Source organism: Pipistrellus hanaki (genome assembly GCF_964339955.1).
Source record: "Pipistrellus hanaki genome assembly, chromosome: 6".
Taxonomy (NCBI): Eukaryota; Metazoa; Chordata; class Mammalia; order Chiroptera; family Vespertilionidae; genus Pipistrellus; species Pipistrellus hanaki.
Window position 1 is genome coordinate 45,575,673 of NC_140508.1, and position 10,898 is coordinate 45,586,570.

The 10,898-nt window shown below is 35.8% G+C and overlaps 1 pseudogene across 1 annotated transcript; it reads left to right on the top strand.

The window, feature by feature from the left end:
• The first annotated feature begins 3,095 nt into the window (after nucleotides 1-3,095).
• LOC311624838 (serpin B12-like) lies at nucleotides 3,096-5,164 on the top strand (annotated as a pseudogene). The gene is made up of 3 exons: nucleotides 3,096-3,099; nucleotides 3,840-4,003; nucleotides 4,769-5,164. The product of its transcript is annotated as a serpin B12-like (transcript).
• Nucleotides 5,165-10,898: the final 5,734 nt, after the last annotated feature.

The window sequence follows — 10,898 nt, forward strand, 5'->3', positions numbered from 1 at the left end:
TTTGTAATAGGTCAAGGTAGCTTTATAAAACAGATTATAAATAAATTGAGAATCAGTAGACCACGTTGAACTTCCTAGTAGCCTATAGCATGGCTCTGTGATGCTTTGTGCTATACCTGGCAGATACTTGACTTTCAACAAATATTGTGGAATCCATAATATGGCATAAATGAGTGAATGTGACATAATTGTAAAGATGTAGAGTATCTCCTGACCAGAATAATTTGGTCACTAACCTGCCACTCCTGAAATAACTATGATGTCTTTCAGAGACGTTTGCAGGGAGTGAATTTAACTGGTATGCAGTGGTTTGTGTTTTGGGTAGACACTGTTTTTTCTGATTAACTCCATTCCCACCAACTGCCATTCAAGTATAACATATTCTTGGACTCTATCTTTAGAAAGATTTTGTTTTTAATTTGTAGAATTAATTTGGGAGCCTGGTAGTTTTCTTCTCAAGTCTGTGACTCTTTGAGTTAAATCCATAATTCTTGAAATGGAGGAGGAAAGATAAACATTATTGAATAATTTTTCTATTTAGAAGCTTTATTTTCATTATCACATTTAAACCTTACAACAACCTTGTTGTATCTGCTATTATCCCTATTTAATAACTAGGTTCAGAGAAGTCAAGTTAGTTACTCACATGTATGAAAAAAGGCAAAGTTCATTTTAAAACTCAAGTGTGTCTGATTTAAAAGCTCTCTCTTATGAAGACCCTGGGTGGTCCATTTCAACTAATTGTGTTTCATGTGTTTTGGATTATGTGGATCCAATTAGAATAACCTGGCATAGCCAGAGGAACATTTTTGATTGTAGGGTGACCATGTGATTTACCAGGTAACAGGCTTCCTAAAGAGTTGGGCAAAAGGTCGGGGGGGGGGGGGGGACGACACAACAACAAACAGTGGGTCTAGTGCCTCACAGACTCTGAGGAACACGTTTTGGTCTGTACATTTATTTCTGTTTTCTGTGAACTTGAACCCCACCTGACCCCAAATTTTTGCCTGCTCCCCACTCCGTTCCTAGTTATATGACAACAGGCAACAGAAATATATTGATGTCTTAGAGGATTTTACTTCCATGTTGATGTGAAGAGTGATGGCTTTTCAAGCAAGTGGGAACATTTCTGGTCCCTATAAGACATCAACCACCCACCAGCCAAATTATTAAATTTGCTCTTCTCTGTGTAGGAGTTCTTTAGGCTGCTTTATTGGAACTGCACCCCTTGGCCCAGGGACATTGCAGTTTGTTTTTCAACATTGGCAAGACATTCTATAAGTTAAGTTGTCAGGAGAAAGAATTACAACTTTTCTATTTATATTCTCACTCCAACTCAGCAACTTCTAGTTTTCCTTTTTAGAAGTTCCTTTAGGAACCTTATCAATAGAATCTCCCCTTTTAGAGCTCCAGGATAAAGGAGGCCATTTCTGTAGGTATTTTGATCTTCCTAAGGTGTACAGATTGTTGAAGAAGGTCCTTCTCACCATAAGATTGTGCATGTAAGTATATGTATAAGAAAATGTGTAAGCATTCCTCAGGAGATTTTCATGGTCCTTTCCCTTACATTTTTGTTTTAGCTGGAATCCAAGTTATTAGTGTAAGAATTTTACCAAAGGAAGAGAAACATAGCATTTATTAAAAGAGACAGACAAGAAAACTTAACCAACAATTTTGTACATAGCCATAAAGAAAGCAGATAGGCTATCCACTCACTTTGTTTTCTTCTGCAGCCTATGCTCTTCATTTATTAAATAAGTATGAGTGCTTTACATATTTGCTCAAAAATCTTTTTAGTTCAGCTGAAGATATTGAGTGCAGTTATGTCAATTCAACACAAAACTAGTGAAAATAACTCATATTTCATGGATTACCAGGTGTGATCCTACTGATTGTTTTCCCAAAGGTGAAATCAAGGGCCCATTGCCACCAGAAGCCTCACTCACATCTTTGCTCAGTTAGTGCTGGTTCATGCCATCTCCTGTGGAGGGACCTGGACATATGCATTTCAGAAAGGCCACACCAAAACTATGACTTTCAGGTTGAATGAGTTAGTCTCATGGTTTAATTTGCTTTTCTCTTAAAGACAAACCTCCAAGTTTTTCCCCTTAAATTCTGTTAAATTATTTCTGGCCTTCAGTAGGTAAATTAATTTCCAAGTGACTTTCCTTGCTACATTTTCAATAAAGTACAGGTTTGATTTTCAATATATTTAAAAGATTTATTGAACCTTAACAAAAATTCATCAGAGTACTTTTATCATATTTTGAAAGGAGAAATGCTGCTTTTTAGCACCGTAGTTGTAAAATTAAATACTGATGTAAAAAATATAAGGTCTTCAAAGGCCTTACAGTACGTTTAGGCTTTGGGCTAACCTTAAGTAATTATGATGCAATTTACTTACTTAAAACTAGAAATGAAGTCAGATGATGGGGAAGAATTAATAGATACTCCTGGAATAAAGAGGCAGGCCCTGAAACTAATTGAAACAATTTTAAAAATTAAAAAATGAAATAGTCAGAAAAACAACAACAACACACCAGGCAGATCATAAAATGGGTGTGATCTTAAGAAGAACATCAACATTGGTGAACAAGATACACAGTCAACATAAAAGGTTCCATGTACACTGTCCTACCAACCTTAGTCTTCCAACTTCTTTCCTTAGTGCCTCTCAAAGAGCAGACTACAATCAAAACAAAACATGCTATTGAACATGAAAGAATGAGTTTGTACATTATAATTAAGTCCTAAAGCTATCAAATGTATACACTCTATCAGATGTATTACCAACAAATATTTACAATTATTGGCCAATTTAAAATTTTTTTATAGTGAACTGTAAAAATTAGGAGAGCTTATACTTGTGAATAAATATTTTTTCTGTAAAAGGAATAGTGAACGACTTCAAGGAAAAATATAATTCTCTAGCCAAACACATCAGTCACCTCTGGAAGTATCTAGAACTCTCTTTCCAAAGAATATTGCCATCAGATATTGTGATCATAAGACAAATTATGAAATTATATATTTTGTAGCTCTTTTTTTAAATATAAAATTCCAGGGCCACAGCCCTGAAGATTCTGATTTGCAGCATGGGTATATGTATTTTTAAGTAGCTTCTATAGGTTTGTTCAAGGATCATCCCAGTTGGGGGTATCATAATATTACGAAGATGGAGTGAAATATTTTAGCAGGATTCATAGAGATACTTAAAGGGCTAAACATACACTGAAAACAAACAGACTTGCTAGAGAAAAACAATTAATAAACAGAATCTTTAATTTCTCAGTAAAATCTGGTCAATATAGATATCTTTAACCAGTTAATAGGCATTTCAAAGAGATAAACATAAAAAAAGGTTATAGTCATAACTAAATTTCCTGAAATGGCCTCATTATGTAGAACCTGAGTTCCACATTCTTGACTTACTTATAACTATTTGTAATCTGCAACTCAATGCTGCAGACTGATCAGATTTTACTTGAGCTGGAGAGATTTCTAAGTTATATTCTTGGAAGAACCTATTTGACTTTTAAAAATGGTTATCCTGATAAGATCTTATGGTGCATATTTCTTAGCTCTTTGAAGTGAATTAACTGCTTGTGGGCATCAAGAAAGGACAGTTGAATAAAAACAGAATATCCTTTGTTCTTCAATCGCTTCTTTGTTTAGGCTCCTATCACCTTTAAATCATCACAATAAATTCTCTGGAAAGATGAGTGATTTTGTTTTGATTACTCAATGTGGACAATTTTGGAGGATGAATATAAATGTAGATTTCCTGTCTTAAATGGAAAAATAAGAAGGCATTAGTATTGCTGTTTCACTGTGTTTAGGTTTACAGTCCCAGAGCAAAGCTTTGCAGATGATGTGGCTGCAAGAACACTTGAAATTGGACTTCATAAAGGAGTCTGGGGTCCAGGTCCTTGAGATGCCTGATACGGAGGATCACCAGAGTATTGTCATCCTTCTCCCCAGGGAGGACATCCACCTGGAACAGAAAAACCACGAAGCCTTCATTGCCACAGCCACAAGAGAAGGCTCTGAGCTTGAGGATTATACATACAGAAGCTGAGGCATTAAAAACAACCGTGTACACTCTACTTAATGCAGTGCTAATGCCCATTTAAAAGTGAGCAAGATCTCTAAATAAAGGACACCCATGCACTGGAATGTGTTGCTTGCACTTGTAAAAGTTTATGACTTTCAAAGCACAACCATGCACTTCCTCTTTGGGTCTTCTTGGTTGGTTACTTACTTTGATATAAATACAATCTCTTTGGATACCTGACTAATGAGAATTTTAAGTTGAGTTGGTCAATCAAGAATTATAATTTATGCTGGCAGAATTGGAGGATCTCAGGTTCCAAAGATTTCTTTTAATATGGCTACCAGAAAAGGGTGGACACTTATAATTAAGCAATTTATAGAGGAATCATAGGAGGAAGAAAAGTAGAAACTTCTCATGATGATCTGTTTTCCTGAGTGGCTCATGGATGGTTGTGCCCACGCCTAAATTCCATGCTTTGTATTATAGATTCAAAGGCACAGATTCTAGGGCTACATGCTCCAACTGCAATTCTTGCCCATGGCCTGATTTCTTCCACTTACTGTGATAGAATCTGCTTTCCAAAATGACAGTGAGAACTAGCTTTGCCTACTCATAACCTCTCATCCAATCCTTAGGATGCTTCATGTTTTAGTATAAATGTAATTTTCAAAATAAAATTTATTTACATGTTGTTTCTCACTTTCTCTCTCATAGGTTACCAAGGAACTCACCTGTGAGAAACTAAAAAGCTGGATAGGCTCAGCCAACATGAGAGACACAGCTGTGGTTCTACATCTGCTTCAGCTCAGACCTGATGGGTGCCATGAAGATTTGACTTCCATATCGGCAGCTCTAGGAATGACTGATGTCTTTGACCACTTAAGGGCTAATTTGTCTAGCATAACTGCAGGTCAAAGCTGGCAGTATCCAAGATAATCTATTGGCCATGCTAGAGGTTACTGAGGATAATTCAGAGTTAACCCTTTTAACCACACAAGCAAAGGGGAAAATCCTGAAATCTTCAGGGTGGACTTTGCGTCTTTTCTCTTCCTTATCCTTCACAAAGAAACCAAGACTATTCTTTTCTATGGCAGAATTTTCACCCCTTAAACAAGGGAGTGGCTGTACTCAAACAACCTGATTCTTCAAATTAGCTGAATTTCACTTGTAGAAAACACTCAATATAGGTGCAACTGAAAGAGTTAAACCATGGTTCTTAATAATGTTTTTAATTTTCAACTATCTCACATAGAATATCCATCCTTAGTTTTGTTTACATTAAACAAATTATAGCGTGCCATTAATTTTACTTATTAAAATTCATGATCAATATCACTTTTTTCTTAAGTCAACATCAACTTGCTCAGAACCTTATTTAAAGGTTATTAAACCTCACAGTATTCTTTCCCCAAAAGAAACAATATTATTCATCAGCAGCTGAACAAAAAGCATTTAATAAGAGGAGCTAATCTTTATTGGGTGTGTGACAGGTATCAGGCACTCCCAGGATGACCTAATGCGCATAGTCAGCAAACTGCCCGCTCGAGAGTCACATGTGGCTCTTTGGTCCCTTGATTGTGGCTCTTCCACAAAATACCACGGCCTGGGGGAGTCTATTTTGAAGAAGTGGCATTAGAAGAAGTTTAGTTTAAAAAATTTGGCTCTCAAAAGAAATTTCAATAGTTTTACTGTTGATATTTGGCTCTGTTGACTAATGAGTTTGCCTACCACTAATGTAATTTCCATAAAAATCCTGAGAGTCAGGAATTATTGTTTTTTCTATTTTAAATATGAGAAACTGAGACCGGTTTAGCTGCTTAACACATAAATGACTGGATGTATTTTTAAACCCAGAAAGTTTGATACAAGATCCCACCTCTTAATTATGATCAACCCTGTTCTATTCATAAGTCTATATTCTGGGACTTGGAGCCAGGGCCTCTATGATAAAAATGAAGTAGAAAGAAAAAGAGGAGAGTTGTTTTTCTCTTTTATCTCACAAAGCAACAGGCACAGTTTAGAAATGACACTTGCAGAATTTTTCAAGTTTACAAAGAAGTTTCATACTTGAAATTATTTAATAGGAAAATGTGTTTTTATTTTATTATCTCTCCTGTGTGTGTGTGTGTGTGTGTGTGTGTGTGTGTTAATTTTGCAATCATTCTGTATTTTTAGTTTTATCTGATGGCAATGATTCAGAAAAAGTTTTGAGTATTTTCTACAGGCACTTAAAATTTGAATAGTATCTCCACTTTTAAGTGAGCTGGGAACATACTCCAGCTTACAACTAGTTCAATACTTTTGCTCATGTCAAACCTAATTCAACTTGAAATTTACTGATATAATAACTATAATATTAGCCACCTTTCTTAACTCGCTGGATTGGAAACTTGTATCAGGTGAATCATTCCCATGATGCTGCTTCACTTATAATAAGATTGCTTCTCTATCTCCACTAACTCACAATTTAGATTTTTAATAGCTTTAGAGAGAACTGAACAAAAATTCTGTAATGTGTAACTACTGAAAAGTATTGGTAACATTGCACTATTAAACATTTACTAGTGGCCTAGAGCACTTTGCATTGAGTAACTTTGCATGTCCTGTGCTACACAAGTGATGGGGTACACCCTAATAACACACTCCCAGAATTTGTTGTAAATAACTTTCATTGTCTAACCTGCATCTGAGTCACTATAGTTTCCAAATGAGTACTGTCAGAAGCAGCCAACTGATACTGGTCAAGCCAAGGGCGTGAAAGAAAGGTGAGGGGCAAGGACAAGGGCAATTGAGATGGTGAAGCATTTCAGTGGCGGATTTTTTTATTTGAATGCTGGGGAGTTTTGTTTTTGTTAATCTTCACTTCAGGATTCCGTTTTCAGAGAGAGAGAGAGAGAGAGAGAGAGAGAAGGAGGGAGGGAGGGAGGGAGGGAGGGAGGGAGGGAGGGAGGGAGGGAAGGAGGGAGGAAGGAAGGAAGGAAGGAAGGAAGGAAGGAAGGAAGGAAGGAAGGAAGGAAGGAAGGAAGGAAGGAAGGAAGGAAGGAAGGAAGAAAAATACGCTGGTCCCAGATACATGCCCTTAACTGGAAATTTTGGTGCTTGGGCCATGCTCTAACTACTTAGCTACACTGGCCAGGTTGGAATTTTTCTTATTATTAAGTTTTTATCTCCACTCCCCTGCTCAGCTATATAGGAAAAAAAAGAAAAGAAAAGAAAACTGTGATTGAGGAAAATGGGACTCACATAGTTTTGGGAACTCTTTTCTACAAAAATAAAAGTCTAAGAAAAGAGGCAGAGTACTAAAGGAGTGTATCACTAATGTAAACAAAACAAACAAGTCTCCTCCCCAAGGCTCTCCTCGCTCAGGACATGTTTCTGGAGGGTGTGGCAGCCAGCTCTGCTGAAGGCAGCCTTTAGTTTCTGGATGGCAGCCTGCTCTTCCCAACAAGTAGAATCATGAAGCTTAATGGGCCATGGTTTTTTTTATGTGGCGCCTCATTTAAAAAATGTGATTAGTTTAAAAAAAGAAATGTTTAAATAGTTTTAGCATTTTTTTTATAAGTAAATTTATGAAATGCCTGGATTTGTCCTTGAATGAATCCGTGGATTATACTTTCTGAATTCTACATTGGATTATGTTATTGGTTACCTGATCAGGTGCCATTAGTGATATTTTTTCTCCTCTAACATTCAGACTATTGAAATTATTTGCTAGACTTGCACTTCAATAATGCTTAGATAATATGGGCTTGTGACTTCATCTTTACATTCATTGTTTTACTCTTCTGCCTTCTCCCTGCAAACCGTCCATCCTTCCCCCGTCACAGTACACAGTCATACTCTCACTCTCCAGCTATTGGTCTGCCCTTCTTCACACTTCCATTTTTATTCTTTTAGCTGGGTTTTTTACTCTGCTTTTCTTCCAGGGAAAGATCATTTTTCTTCCGGGTCTACTAGAATGTCATTGAGAAATATTACTCAATGATACTAAACCATGCCAAACATTAGGTAAGAATAAGATAGTTTCTTTCCACTATAATGTATTAGATCATCACTTTAATCACAAAATCACTACTGAATGTATAAGTAGTTTGACAACTTTGATTAATATATTTTTGTTTAAAACACCATAGGATCCATTTGATACACAGAAACACACTGCAATCAGACTTAAATTGCAATTTCTATTTCCTAAAGACAGGTCTAGATAAGAATGCTGCATATAGGACATACCAAGAGTCACATAAACTAACCACCACCCACAATTACACTACATCTTTTAACATCTAAAGACAGAAATTTTAAATAGAAATAGAATTCTGTGAATTCTACCTGCCTGATGTAGACAAATAAAAACAAAGCAGAAGGAAAAAAAATCTCCACTCAGAAAAAGAGAGAGAGAGAGAGAGAGAGAGAGAGAGAGAGAGAGAGAGAGAGAGAGAGAGAGGGAAAGGATCTGTATAAGACAGAAAAGAATATATTTTAAAAAAACAATTATTAAGAAAAGCAATAAAGAAAACTTATATATTTATATACCATTTAGAATGACCCCTAATAAATACTGATTTTTGAAGATAAATGTTTTTAATTTTACTTTAAAATTTTAATATTATTTTTTAATAAATATTACACTTATATGATTCTTACAAAAAAAGGTACAAAAGGATGTAAAGGGAAAAACCTCCTTCTCACTAAGTCCCAAGCACTTCAGTCTCTAAAAGCAACTAACTAATGCTGTGAGTTTCTTACATATCTTTCCAGAGGCAGGTATATACAGCACATATAATCAAATTTGCTTAGTTTTCACCTTCTCTTTCACTTTAAAACAAATGTTAACTTTTCTTTAGTTCGCTTTATTTACTTAATGCATCTCAGAGCTTCTTTCATTAGCCATGATTTACAAATCATATCTGTTGAATCAATATTAATGTGCATTTGTAACTTTGATATACATCACCAAATTGTTCTTTATAGGGATTGTACAAATTTGTATTTTTTACACTCAATATTATTTTGTATTAGTTTTGTATGTACATAGTGGTTAGACAATCACATAACTTTACAGAGTCTCCCCCCCGCTCCAATATTTCCAGTACCCATCTGGCAACATTCATAGTTATGACAATAGATAAATATGTTTTTTAAAACTAACAATGGCTCTGGTAGTTAGCATGGAATAAAGAAAAATGCTTTCACTTAAAAAAAAAAAAGTATTTCAAAAAAGTTTGGAATGTGTGTGGAATACACACAGACAGGCAAAAGTGACTGCAGAGTTACATACAGGGTGGGGCAAAAGTAGGTTTGCAGTTGTTTAGATGGAAAGTAATACAACCATCAAGAAATAATTGTACAAGAAAAACTCTTGTGTTTTGAGTACATACACCTATAAATCTATTTTTTGCCCTACCCTATATCAGCATGGATAATAGGTTAAAAAATCCATATTGCATACTTGATAAAAATATTTTGTTTCTCTTCATCAACATTTAAGTGTTTACATGCCTCATATTGTATACAGCTTACCTGGTTTGTTAATGTATAGCTACAAATGGATTTATACATGAATCAATGGGAGTAATAGACAAATTAGTCAGCTCCTACCTGTTGTTTGAGCATCTACAGGGAACATGGTGCCACCCAAAGTTGTCTCCACCTTCAACATAGCAACAAGGATCCATAGTTGCTCAAGAAAGCTTTGCCTCCCTCACAGCCATCATTCCAGGGCGGAATGCCTGAGGCCTGTTCTATGTGCAACTTTGTTCTAGTAGATAAATGCTGGTTTATTGTGTCTCTATTTTAAGAAAAATATGGCACACGATGAAAGATAAAATTTGAAACAAAAATATCTTATGAGTTAATCTCTGTGATCTTGACATTGAAAAATCGAGGACAAGGAGTGAGGAGAAATCTGCCAAAATAACAAATAAATCATTATCACTAAGTTGAACACTTAAAATAAGCTCCTCTTTCACTGTCTGAGACCGAGACGCCTAGATGTTCAAGGGATCGGGAGTAAACACCTGTAATTAATTATAAGGCAATAATTAAAATTTTAGAACAGATAATGTATTTCTTTATGAAGAACAATATTGTTTGAAAAATGAACTGTAAATGTTTGCATAAGTTGCTGTTTGGAAACAAACATTCTCCTTGGGAATTGTTTCTAAAACAAAGAACCATAAAACACCATGGACTGGAACTTGTGCAATCTCACATTTTCCTTCCATCCCTCCTCCCCTGTGACTGTTCTGCCGAGTTTTGACAACCCAGGACACATACTTTACCATCATCTTAATGAGTCATTTTAATATGGGCAATTAAAACAAAAATAAGAGGAATGGTATTTATTTGCCTCCATTTCTAATTAATAATTTTATCTGGGTCATGATTAGGTTATGTCAGAGGCTGGCACTAGTATTTCTAAAATTGGGTAGGGCTTTTGATCAGTGAAGAAACAAAAGAAATAAAAAAAGAAGGACAAATGAGCCAAATGCCTTGAATTTATGCAGCTCTCCCAACGAGTTGAAAACCCTCCCAGCAATGGCTCATATCTTTCTTTCTATGACACATTGGCACTTTCTCTTTAAAGAAACAACTTAGCACAGCTGGTGGTGCTCAGTGGTTAAGCATTGACAACTGCGTACCAAGACTTCATTGGTTTGATTCCCCGTCAAGGCACTTGCGGGATTTCAGGCTCACTCTCCAGTCGGGGACAAGCAGAAGGCAGCTGATAGATATTGATGCTTTTCTTTCATAGATCTTTCTCTCCCTCTCCCTTTGTGTCACTCTAAATTCAAAAACATATTTTTAAAAAGAGAAAAAGAAATAGCCTAGTCATATGTGT